Here is a 13772-nt window from a genome sequence, read left to right on the forward strand (position 1 = left end):
TGAAAACAGCAGAGGTGTATTTGGAGGGCAAGTTGGTTAGGATGATATCTATGAGGGTACCATTGTTTACGGAATTGGGGTGGTACCTGGTAGGTTCATTGATAATTTGTGTGAGATTGAGGGTGGCTGGGGTGTTAAGCATGTTCCAATTTAGGTCGCCTAGCAGCACGAGCTCTGAAGATAGATGGGGGGCAATCAGTTCACATATGGTGTCCAGAGCACAGCTGGGGGCAGAGGGTGGTCTATAGCAGGCGGCAACGGTGAGAGACTTGTTTTTAGAAAGGTGGATTTTTAAAAGTAGAAGTTCAAATTGTTTGGGAACAGACCTGGATAGTAAAACAGAACTCTGCAGGCAATCTTTGCAGTAGATTGCAACACCGCCCCCTTTGGCCGTTCTATCTTGTCTGAAAATCTTGTAGTTGGGGATGAAAATGTCAGAATTTTTGGTGGTCTTTCTAAGCCAGGATTCAGACACGGCTAAAACATCCGGGTTGGCAGAGTGTGCTAAAGCAGTGAATAAAACAAACTTAGGGAGGAGGCTTCTAATGTTAACATGCATGAAACCAAGGCTGTTACGGTTACAGAAGTCACCAACCTGACAGAGCTTGAGAGGATCTGCAGAAAAGAATGGGAGAAACTCCACAAATACAGGTGTGCCAAGCTTGTAGTGTCATACCCAAGAAGACTTGAGGCTGTAATTGCTGCCAAAGGTGTTTCAACAACGTACTGAGCAAAGAGCTCGAATACTTATGTAAATGTAATATTTCAGTTTTAGTTTTTTTATACATTTGTTTGAACACTTATTGACTCAAGACATTTCAGCTTTCCATTTTTTATTCATTTGAAAAAAATTAAAAAAACATAATTCCACTTTGATATTATGTATGTAGGCCAATGACACAGAATCTCAACTTAATACATTTTATATTCAGGCTGTAACACCACAAAATGTGGAAAAAGTCAAGGGGTGTGAATACTTTCTGAAGTCACTGTATGTGGAATGTACTTTGGAAGAAAAAATTAAGGGCCTAATGTATACATTTCCGTTCTACATAATATGGAAATTCACTGTAATTTAGCAATTTCGCAGTGTGTTTTGGTCGCTTTTTATTTTATTTCAGATACATAAATATTTTTTTGAAAGAATATCTTGCAAATCATTTGCATACAGGGTGATACCAGGAAATCTGTTCACAATGCAGTCACAGTGGACGGATAACAGACACACTTTAATACCATGTGTAGAAACATTTCTGAAGATGTGGTCACAACAGGAATGTGGACAAGATAATGACACATGATGCATGATAGTGCCAGGTATAAACAAGGCTAAACTGGAGATATTGTCTGCTCAAAGAGTGGACTATTGATCAACACCTTGTGTGTATTTCCTTTCGCTCTCCCATGTTCAGAATGATTTCCTTCACTGCAATTTGTTGTGGGAATGGAAGTGTTGTATAATGTCACAGGCAGACAAATCAAGCCATCACCTTCACAAGATGCTTCACTTTACCAGGTCCACAATGCCTTCCATGGCTCTTATCAAATCTCTTGGTCAGCTGCCATTCTCCTCAAAGCCTAATTCCCATACTTTACCCCAACTCACAATCCAATTCCATTTTCCCTGCCACTATCCCTCTGCCACAGGGGGCCAGGCTTGCAGATTCAGTGCCTCTTTTTAAATCCCTGCTGGAAGCTCTTTTACAAAGATGCTTTGGTAGAACCTTATAATAACTCTATGTAATAAAGCATTTATAATGGATTAGTAAATAATTTATGAATCATTATTCCATTCATCAGATGTTGAATATAGGTCCTTATAAACCATTTACTTAGCTGTCTTTTGCATGGCCTCATCTAAAGTGTGGGCTGTTTATACTTTATAAATACCAGTGTTATTTCTCACAAAAAGATGGACATGCTTCCAGTGCCTCAGTCTTTTAATAACCTCAGACTATTTTCGCACGTGGCTTTGTTTGGTAGCACCTTTACTTGGTCTTTAAACGTAGTAACTCTTAGTTCAGCGAAATAATCTATTTGCTTCGTTGCCTCGTAAGAAGTTCTATAGACTGCTCTTAATCTCTCATGGACAGATTCTGCGCGTAACCCGAAGAATCTGTTCGACATAACGCATAGGGTAAGGAGTCGTTTTAGAGTTTGTGTATTCATCACAGATAAACATACCAGGATTGGGCGAAGACAGTGCATTACCTTCGACTGCTTCGCGTGTGAAGTGAAATGAGCGGGAGGTTTTGGTAGAAACGTCACTGCCAAGAAACATTTTCAGAATACATGTTTTTATTTTACTCAGCATAGTGTGTCTAAAGTTACACAGCACACTACTACAACAGTGTGACTGTTTTGGAATACAATTTTCAATATATTTTCTTAAACATCCTCTGTATTGTGTCCTTATTGTTTAACCATTCAAGACTGGTCCTGGCCGGACCAAATCTGAACCAAACATAGACGTCTATGATTGGTTCAGATTTAGTCGGGAACAGACTAATAACCAACGTCGATGTTGGTTTGTGCTTACTGGGGTGTAGCCTACCATGTCGGGCTGCAAATTAATTTCATGAATGCCCATCCATGTGGTAGGATCACGGTTTGTATAACAGGCCGTTGCATTGGCTTTATTGGTCCTGATTCCTGTGACTAATCAATTTGGCTATTTAAGATTTGAATATCAGCTACCTAAATCAAGATGTTTTCATCTGATTGTCAAATAAGCACTTCAAAGAAATCACTTCTGTTACACAAAACACCAAAACGTGTAATGACACGTTTGGCTATTAATGGCTATTTGTTATTTATTTTATTTAACCCTTATTTTACCAGGTAAGTTGACTGAGAACCCATTCTCATTTATAGTAAACGGCCTGGGGAATAGTTACAGGGGAGAGGAGTCATGTCTATGACATGTGGTAATGATAAAAAGTGGTGTAATGGCCTGCAGTTTTCTTGACGTTTTGTCTGAATTATTGTGAATGTGTTACCCTGGCTATATCTGCTACATGATTTATGTTAGATAATGTTTTTGTCGGAATGTTGGTGGAGTGCCACAGCTAAGCGTCTCTCCAACAGGGAGGCACGCTGGGAATGGACAAACAAAATATTTTGCGCCCCGCCTTTGACAAAGTGGGCACTGCTTATCACATGGCACAATCAGCCCTCACCTAAAATGCCCATATGCCACTCGTTGAGAGAAATTGTTTTGGGGCAGATTTATGTGAGGTTTTATGTTGTTGGAGGTGTGTCTTGGTCAGTTTAGCTCTTAAAATGCCGCCCTCATCCTGCCTAATGAGCGTGCGGGCCCTGTAACCATTGATACAGTATAATCTAGGGGCCATTTTGAGACCTTAAGGAGCATCAGGTTCTGTTGGAATGTTTACTAATGGCATGTCCATTTTTTTGTGAGAAATTACACTGGTCACTCAAAACATTTATAAAGTATTTATGAAGTATAAATAGCCCACCCTTTAGAACAGGCCACACAAAAAACATAACTATTAGTAAATGGTTTATAAGGAACTATATTAAACATCTTATGAATGATCTTGTGAATCATTATTAAATACTTTAAAAGTTGTTGATAAATCCGTAAATAACTAGGTTGCTAACATTTTAAAATGTGGGAGTAATGATTAATAAACGATTAATAAACTATTTACAAATCCATTACAACTGCTTTATTCTAAAGTGCTACAAATGCTTTTAATGTATGATTTCAATGTATTATTTTAATGAGCTATCTTTTTTCATTCTCCTCCCTCCTGTTTTTGTTTTTTTGTTACTAGTTTTATTTTATTATTTTATGACGTGAAGCACTTTGTTACTTGAAAAGCGCTATACAAATAAAGTATAGCCCTGTCTCACCCTAATCCTTTCCAATCACTAACTTATCCTCTATATTATTGCACTGTCTCATTCTATGCAACCTTTCATTGCTTGGAGACTGTCAACAGAGGCAACCTCCATGGCAGCAACCTCTCGGCGTGGACAATGACAACAATGTGAGTGACACACCAAGCAGTCCAGCCAGGGAGAGAACCTATGGCTTGGAGACAGTGTGCGTGTGTGTGTGTGTGTGTGTGTGTGTGTGTGTGTGTGTGTGTGTGTGTGTGTGTGTGTGTGTGTGTGTGTGTGTGTGCGTGTGCGCGTGTGTATATGTGTCTGTGTGTGTGTATGTGTGTGTGTGTGTGTGCGTGTGCGCGTGTGTATATGTGTCTGTGTGTGTGTATGTGTGTGTGTAGGGGAGGTAGGGTAGAGAGAGAGTTTGTAACACTGAATCCGTCTATCCGTTAAACTCAAGCCAAAGGGTCTGACTCACTAAAGACTTCCGACTGCCATGACCTTGGTTTGCCTGACGACTCAAACGGAAGTCTCCCGCTGCTCTATCGTTCTCTACATACTTCAGTCTGAGACTGCCATCATTGAAGTCGTTTGTGGAGACATCAACATGAGGGGTGTTCTACAAAACAATCAGTGATTGGATAATCTCAAACCAATAAGAGTATCAAAGCCAACGACAAATTCACCGCTATACCATGTGTAGTTTGGCTCTGGCCCAACCAATCGGTTTCTGAAACCAATCAGACGGTCTAGAATGAATATACATTCTCGAAATTGTTGTGGAGGTAATCAAATCCAGACTCATTGCAGAGAAGAAACCAGCGTCCGTGGGCGTGGTGTAGCGTTTGGACGGAGCAAGGATTTTGGGTAGCCAGGCAAGCCCTAGGCATGACTGAGGAGCGAAAAAAAGCAGAAAAAAAAGCAGAAAAAGCCAAAAATGCATTAAATTGCAGTTGAGTCACTTACAGTTATGAGATGTTTCCACTTTTGAGTGTTATTACTCCCTAGCGTCGTTTTCTTTCAATACATATTGCCATTTACCTGGAGCAATAGCTCTTTAATCAAATATACGTCACTATAGAGGACTATGCTGCGCCGGAAAACATCTATGTTCTTGGACGCTGCAATAGTGGAAGGTGTCCGTCTGTTGTTTTCACTGTGGGTTAGATGGTGCATGAGGGACAGTTCTGAAGTGGCTGTCCAGAACCCTTTCCAAGTTTATATTCTACGGACTGACCACCTCTATAGTCTGCATGAAGCACTAGCAGCACCTCTTTGAATATGTATTTAAATGTAGTCAGTAATACTGATATTCAGAAGTGTCTGGCGGAGTGGGAGGACTACCAGTGAATCTCCCTATTTTTAGACAGAGAGAAGCCCTCGCCGAGAAAGGATATATAAGACGAATACAGAGACAGCTGGAATAATGTTATTGATTAAGGGTACTATCAATGATAACTCTATCATGATCAAAACTGTGTAGCCCTACGTGCCATGTGATTCACAGAGCAGAACCCCTGGGATAGACAGCAAGGCCTCTTCATGATCTCACACTCTTCTTCACTCAGCGGCATGTCACAGCCCCGTGAGTGTCAGCACACTGCATGAAAAATAGTTACATCATAAGGCCATACCCTGTCTACCCTGGGTCTCTGTATGTCTCTGTCAGGGAAAATGGACTAGACAATAAACAAACACACACTGAGCCATGGCCATGGGGAACGGGATTTAGGGAATGAAGAATGACAAATGATTGTTTTTCTTATTACTGCCTAACAGCGCAGGCTGCAATGAGGGTTTGTTGAGCCTGTGCATAGCAGGTAAATAATCTCTCAATTGACAGTTAGCTTTAGTGACTGCAGTGTGTATTTAAAGAAACTGTACACTTTATTGAACTAAAGCACCAGGCATGTGTCTAGACAGCGGTACAGTATTTTGACTGGTTTTGCACAACCTTTGAGTTATAGTTGTGCACTGTAGTTTCTATTTCGCCCCCTCCTGAGAAATAACCATTGACAGAAAAGAACCCTCCACAGAAGTACTGATCTTTGGTTGTTTACCTTGACTAAACATCTGTCATTGCTCGTCTGTTCCTAAGAACATGTTTCTCTAAAGACCTCATTACACATAATAATTCTATTCACAGACGTTCAACACGTCCAACTTAAAGGAACCCCCCCCCCCCCCCCCACCCCCCCACCCCAGAGGAAGTTGCCACCACTATTTTGACGTACTTTCCTGAGAGGAAATGCACTTTAAGTTCCACCTCGGAAGAATTACGAAGGCTGCCTATACATAGTCAGAAAATGGGTGTGGGAATTTCCATGTTGAGTTGATCAACATCAACAAATAGGGCACTGACATCTGGCTAATCTTATCCAGCTAGCTAATGTTATCTGTTATTGCTTTTTTTTACAACACCATATTAAAAAGATTAGCCAGCTGGCTCTATGGCTGAGTCTGGAACTGGATTTGTCACCAAGCATTGATTTAGGGAAAACTTTGTCACAGATGGAAAGCACTGGCCAATCTTTGACTTCACCATCTATTTTTTTCTCCAAAGTTTAAGCATCTTCCGCCACAGAAATAGTTAGAAAGAATAAGATGAAGCACCGGTAATATGGATAAGTATTGAAAGATCGATGGTATGCATTTTTCGACATTATAATGGACAAGGTGCAACCTTTGGTGGGTAGGCTGCTGTCAGGCTTTGGCTGCGGTTCAGCAAAGCCACGTCAGCCCGTGTTCATGGTTCTCACAGGGGAAGTGAAACGATAGACAACAATGACCGTGCTCATGATCAGGCACGTCGCAAATGAAACGTAACTCCATAAGTTACTTGAATTTTCTGAAAAGGGTGCCTTTTCAGTATCTGGATAGACACTTGTGGTTTCCAGTTAACGTTACACTAATCGAAGCAGTGGCGCGTGTAGTGATGCAACATTTTTGTGGTCAAAAACATTCGTCTTAGGGTGACGGGGAGAGGGGGTTGAAAAATGCTATCATATCAACCAATTATACCATTTACAAAATGGTTATATATATATATATATATATATTTTTTTACTACAGACTAGCTAAAAAATAAGTGAAAATTCACCAACTAGCCAATGGATTATGATAATCTTCTGGTAAAAGAAAGTGAAGGTGGAAAAACTCACGGCCGAGTGGATACAAGACTGTTTGGCTCCTCTCACTCACAAAGAGGAATAGCTTTGCAGCTGTTTTTAATAAACAACGCCATGCTGGTGGGCGGTAACATAAAAAATTCAACCCAGCTCTGAAACGATACCTAGGCTGGAAATAATTTATACATCATATCATAGTAAAATATACCGCATTCACACGGATTTGCACGAAGTGAGGAGTTCGGATTTGTCACGTCAATCCCAAATATATAATTGTTTGACTAAAATGATGACTTATTGACTTAAATCATCGTGCAACATCATGGGAAAGCTCTGGCCATCGTCAATGCTGTCACATTAGTAAACAATGCAGTTGATGAAGTCATGGCTGCTCTAGTGGAACACACACCCTGAGGGTACAGTGTTAGTGTTTGTTGTTTTCACTGAAGTCATGCACCTCGCTCTGTTTCTTCATTCACCTGGATGTGCAGTGTGTTAAAGTGCCACATCAGCAAGTAAAGCAGTCAGGCAGAGCAGGCTTACACACATTAACACACACACATGCACATTTACAACTTTCCATGTCATCTCTGTGCCAACTGTTTTCCGACATTCCTACCCTATCATACCCCATCCACCCAGTTCCCTTAAATGCACCCCATCTCTTCCTCCTTCCTTCCTCCCTCCCACCCCTCCCCTCCTACCCCGCCAGCTCACTGCACTTTGACTTTGTCTCTCTCTCTCCTCTGTGTTGTGAGTCCTCTCAGTGGGAGCCAAGTGACCATGCACAGACAGCGGTGACTTGTTTCAGCTATGTATGAAAGGAGCCCATTGATAAAGCCCAGCCAGGACCCACACAGCACAGCACAGGGGAGTCAATCAGAGAGCCAAACCCAACTGGATAGACAGGAGGACAGTGACTGTGTCTATGTACTGTTCCAAAGATTGGAAAGCTGCCGCGGTCATCCCCCTCTTCAAAGGGGGAGACAGTCTACACCCAAACTGCTACAGACCTATATCTATCCTACCCTGCATTTCTAAGGTCTTCGAAAGCCAAGTCAACAAACAGATCACCGACCATTTCGAATCCCACCGTAACTTCTCCGCTATGCAATCTGGCTTCCGAGCTGGTCATGGGTGCACCTCAGCCACGCTCAAGGTCCTAAACGATATCATAACCGCCATCGATAAGAGATAATACTGTGCAGCCTTATTCATCGACCTGACCAAGGCTTTCGACTCTGTCAATCACCACATTCTCATCGGCAGACCCAACAGCCTTGGTTTCTCAAATGACTGCCTCGCCTGGTTCCCCAACTACTTCTCTGACAGAGTTCAGTGTGTCAAATCGGAGGGCCTGTTGTCCGGACCTCTGACAGTTTCTATGGGAGTGCCACAGGGTTCAATTCTCGGGCCGACTCTCTTCTCTGTATACATCAATGATGTCACTCTTGCTGCTGGTGAGTCTCTGATCCACCTCTACGCAGACGATACCATTCTGTATACTTCTGGCCTTTCTTTGGACACTGTGCTAACTAACCTCCAGACGAGCTTCAATGCCATACAACTCTCCTTCCGTGGCCTCCAACGGCTCTTAAATGCAAGTAAAACTAAATGCATGCTTTTCAACCGATCGCTGCCCGCACCTGCCCGCCTGCCCTTCATACTCATTGCCAAACCCACTAGCTCCAGGTCAAGTCTTTGCTAGGTAAAGCCCCGCCTTATCTCAGTTGGTCACCATAGCAGCACCCACCCGCAGCACGCGCTCCAGCAGGTATATTTCACTGGTCACCCCCAAAGCCAATTCCTCCTTTGGCTGCCTTTGCTTACAGTTCTCTACTGCCAATGACTGGAACGAACTGCAAAAATCTCTGAAGCTGGAGACTCTTATCTCCCTCACTAACTTCAAGCACCAGCTGTCAGAGCAGCTCACAGATCATTGCACCTGTACATAGCCCATCTGTAAATAGCCCATCCAACTACCTCATCCCCATACTGTATTTATTTATTTTGCTCCTTTGCACCCCAGTATCTCTACTTGCACATTCATCTTCTGCACATCTATCACTTCAGTGTTTATTTGCTATATCGTAATTACCTATTTTATTGCCTTTACCTCCCTTATCTTACCTCATTTGCACACACTGTATATATCTTTTTTTATCTACTGTATTATTGACTGTATGTTTGTTTATTCCATGTGTAACTCTGTGTTATTGTATGTGTCGAACTGCTTTGCTTCATCTTGGCCAGGTCGCAGTTGTAAATGAGAACTTGTTCTCAACTAGCCTACCTGGTTAAATAAAGGTTAAATAAATAAATACAATTTGTATTTTTATTTTATTGTTTGACCTGGTCCAGTTCTCTCTTAAAAGAATCCGACCCTTAACATCTTATCTTTCTTAGTCCTTTTTATGTATTTCTTTTCTTACTCCAGTATGTTCAGTCTGTCCTCCTTGTGGACCTCTGAAGCTCTCTCTCACTCTCAAACACATTTTGAGATCTTTGTTTTTCTTGAGGAGAAAAAAACTACAAAGCTGTAGTGCATTGAGCTGTGTTTGGTTGGTTGTGTCTGATGCCTCAGTGGAGACGATCTCCTCTCCTGACCCCAGCCAGCCACGATTTAAAACATCTCTGAGGAAATGCAGGCCACAGGGCACAAGGCCACGACCAGGATTTCACTCTTTCCATTTTAAAAGCTTTCTGCACCCTCTCCTCCCCCCTCCAAACCCCCCTTTCACAGAAACAAACCGGAAAAGCATGCTTCAAACTCTCCCTGAAAACGTCCGTTGTCTATTTCAACCTTGATATTTGTTTTTGTCCGCTATTTTGGCTATTGGCACCTGATCAACATAAGAAACCACTAATCAGCCTCTCACTCACTAAATAACCTTGTTTATAACCACCATCAGTTAAATATCCGGTTTAACTTCTCCCTCACATGGTGCTAGTTGCAGATCAGTGGGGGGATTTCAGCACCTCCTTCCACTGAACAGCTCCATAGGATCGGGGGAAAGGCTCAACTGAGCTGTGAGCCTCCTGCAATGTTTTGCCTAATTATCTTTTCTAAACCAACCAGGTCTGATTTCTGAAACAATGCCTCTTTGAGGATTGTCAGTTTTTTTCAATTGTATTGTATTTATCCTTTTTAACATGGGAAGTCACATTGAGATTGACATCTATGTTTAAGGGTAATAAAGACTTGGACACGGAGCGAAGTGAATTATCCTCATTGTATTACAAGGGAGAGGAGAAGGTGTAATCTTTTAAGTGTTTGTTCCCAAGTCCTAGAGAGTTGTATTACTGTGTAACCCTCAATGTTCTGTCACTTCAATACAAGACATTTCCTTCCGTTCGATGACAAATAAATCCCCATAAAACGGGGACACCGATTTCCATTGGCCATAACATTTTGTCAGCCGGTTATTGTCATGCAAAAGACTGCCAATCTCACTGTAATTAACATAAACACATCTAGCATCTCCTGGCCTCCACGAATACAAGCCACTGTTGCGCGCCTTTGGAACATTTACATTTAAAAAAAGGAATTAATGAATTGAATATACACCATCACAATAATCCATTTTTTATTGTAGTCAGGTCTAAAGAAACATGATATGAAAAAAATGTTTTTCACAAGAACAGCATTAGAGTTGACCTACACTCTGTTATCTGGTTATGCTCCATGCCATAGGATGTAGGCTTGTTGATTTAGCTGACAAGATATTATAAGTCCCGTGCCATTATTTTATATTATATGATTTTATAGTAAGAAGAAAATAATTGAACTTAGCTGAATAAAATAGAAAGGCTATTTTTCTCTTTCGGCACGACTGCACATACGGTGTGAGAGTAAAAGTGATTATTTGAACCAGGTCCTATATGCTAGATTTAGAATTATTTGGTAACTTTAGTTGTGAATGATACAAACCTTAGAATGTCTTAGAAATCAAAACATAAGTGGGCTGCATGATGCGACTATAGGCTATAGTAGCAAAAAGTAGCAAAAAAGCTGTTCCTTGCCTCAGGCTGCATAGTCGATCTCTCATCAAGTGAGTATACAGTAGGCTAGAACAATTATGTACCAAAGACATCTTAAATCATTAAATAAAAAGCTTTTTCTGCCATGCGTAATATGCGGTAGACTATGTATTGTATAACAGCTCAATCATCATTTTATTCCGTTTTTTTTCTCACCACAACAGCCCTACTCCCCTCGCCCTACTTACTTCCCAACCAACCAATCAAAGCCAACCTACTCCACTGAGATGCAACTCCCACAGCTTCCAACTACTTCTCTCCTGTTCTTTAAATTCTTTCTGTCTCCCTCTCTCCGGACCGTCTTCCTCTCTCTCTCATCTCTCTCGCATCCCTACCTCTGTGTTTGTCCTCTGTGCTGTGAACTGATCTCTCAGTGGTTAAAGGATGTAGAGATTTGGGGCACTGACGACAGACTCACTGGCAGGTACTGCCGGCAGGTGCCTAAAACAAACAATCCGACTAAGCAAACCCAGAAAGCAATTTAGGTATTGTTTGCTTCTTCATATGGACAAACTCCATGACAATTATAAAGCTTAACACATAGTGGTCAAATATACGCCCGACCGGGTCAGATACACACCTGGTCTTTTGTGAGTTATCTGGGTTGTGTGTTGAGTCTGTGGATGGACTCGCCCCTGTAAGATGAATTTGAGAGCCAACTGGTTATGCCATAACACTGCAATTGCTGTTTAATGATGATAAAGAGACAGAAGTGGAATGCTCTAATTGGTGACCAGTCAAGCCTAGTGGTGACAAATGTTCAGGCGTCCTGGTGTGCATTGATCCATCTCAATCTTCCACGAGAGCCCTGTCCAAACCTAGTGCAAACATCGCCAAAGCCCTCCATCTGGGGGAGGTTTACATCATGTTTCACCATGCTGGCCTGGCCCTCATCCCTACACGACAACAACGGCACAACAACAACAACATCAATAAAAGCTGAATAACAGCACTCAAGGATATTTGCCCCAATTGTTTGCTATGGCTAATTCTCATGCACATCCCTGTTAAAAGCCTAGTAGGTTTGCATAAGACACAGACTCACTCAGCCTTATGTGTTACGCTAAATAAATCCAGACCTCGTTTAATTGACCTCCTCTACAAAGACGTAGTCCGGAGGAGGAGAAGTGTGTATGCTGACTATTTTCTAATGTTGTCATTTCCCTCCATATTTATCATTCATCACTCTGAAAGATGAAAATGTCAAATATATGACATCGTCACCGCTGTGCAGAGATCTTTCCCCCATCAAACGGGACACTTAATTGAATAAAACCTTGAAATCAATAGCTTAAAAAGATACCAATAAGAAACGGTGTCAGCACATTGAGGTGCAGAAGTGCGGTTATTGACACTGAGAGAGGGCAAAAAGTGGAATACAACAACAGTAAAATGGAGTCAATGTCAATGGCACATTAACCATGGATGGCACCTCCCCATTGTCCTTTAACCCTGTCATTTGCCCTGAATGAAATCTCCCCCAGGAGGAGGCTGTCTGCCAGGAAAGACAAGAAAGTGATGGTGCCACCCCCCAACCCATCCAACAGTAGATTTATGATTTGTGTTACTAGTATGTACACTATGTGCTGTTGGCTCATGTGTTGATATTTAGCATTAGCCTTCTTAATAAACACCACACACATTTGAATTCTTTAGAGTCTAAGACGCTGGGGGAGGGGTGCTTAGTTGACATTGAATTGTTTAAAGATGGTCATACTATGGATCATTTAGCTATTTGATTTAGAATTTTAGGACCCCTTTATGTATCAAAATGTATATTAGTAAAGATTTGATAAAGTATTGATTTTGGTCTTTACTACTAAAGCCCATAGAAATGCATTGAATAACACATTCATAAATGGCAAAAAGTACAGTCAAAATGTAAATCCTAAGAAACAAGGTTTTGAAGCGTCTGTCCTAAATCTAGGAGATATTTGTGCCTATATTTGTGCTTACCCACTTTTCTGGGGTAGGCACAAAACTACCTTCATACTTCCATGAGTTTTTTTATCCAGTACTGGTTACCTTCAGACGAGTCCCGTGACACTTGTTCGCGAGAGTCTCTCCTTCCCATAGATTGGTCATAATATTTTTGTAGGTCAAACCGTTCGAACGCTACACATGTTTTGTTGAGAAGACCGACTTTCAGGATGTTTCATGGTCTGACAAACACCACTCTAGCTCTGTCACCTTTCATCGCAGATGCGGAGGTGCAACAATGGCGGATGTGGTGGTTTGAGACGCATCCAATGCTTAAACTGACGGATTCCCATGGCGATTTCTTTTGTTGCATCAATCTACTCTTATGTGTAAAAAACTGGGTAATGATTATGTTTCGTTTCGGTGTGTGTGTGTGTGTGTGTGTGTGTGTGTGTGTGTGTGTGTGTGTGTGTGTGTGTGTGTGTGTGTGTGTGTGTGTGTGTGTGTGTGTGTGTGTGTGTGTGTGTGGATATGCCAGATAGAAAGTGTAGAAAGCATATATACATTCCTGGCACCTCCAGGAAAATGCAGCTCCCTTTCCCTGTGCTCCATCTATATTTTTAGAGGCTGGAGGCTGATGAGAGAGAAGGGGAGAGAAACAGTATCAAAAGTGGAAGAAGTGAGGAGTGAGAGAGAGAGGAAAGTGAGAGGGAGAAAGAGAGAGAGAGAAAAGTGAGAGTGAGAGAGAGACAGAGGGAGAGAGAGAGAATCGAAAGTGGAAGGAAGGAGTGAGGAGTCAGGGTAAGAGAGCAGGAAGGGAGAGGGAGA

This window comes from Salvelinus fontinalis, chromosome 34 (assembly GCF_029448725.1).
Source record: "Salvelinus fontinalis isolate EN_2023a chromosome 34, ASM2944872v1, whole genome shotgun sequence".
In the NCBI taxonomy this organism is placed as follows: Eukaryota; Metazoa; Chordata; class Actinopteri; order Salmoniformes; family Salmonidae; genus Salvelinus; species Salvelinus fontinalis.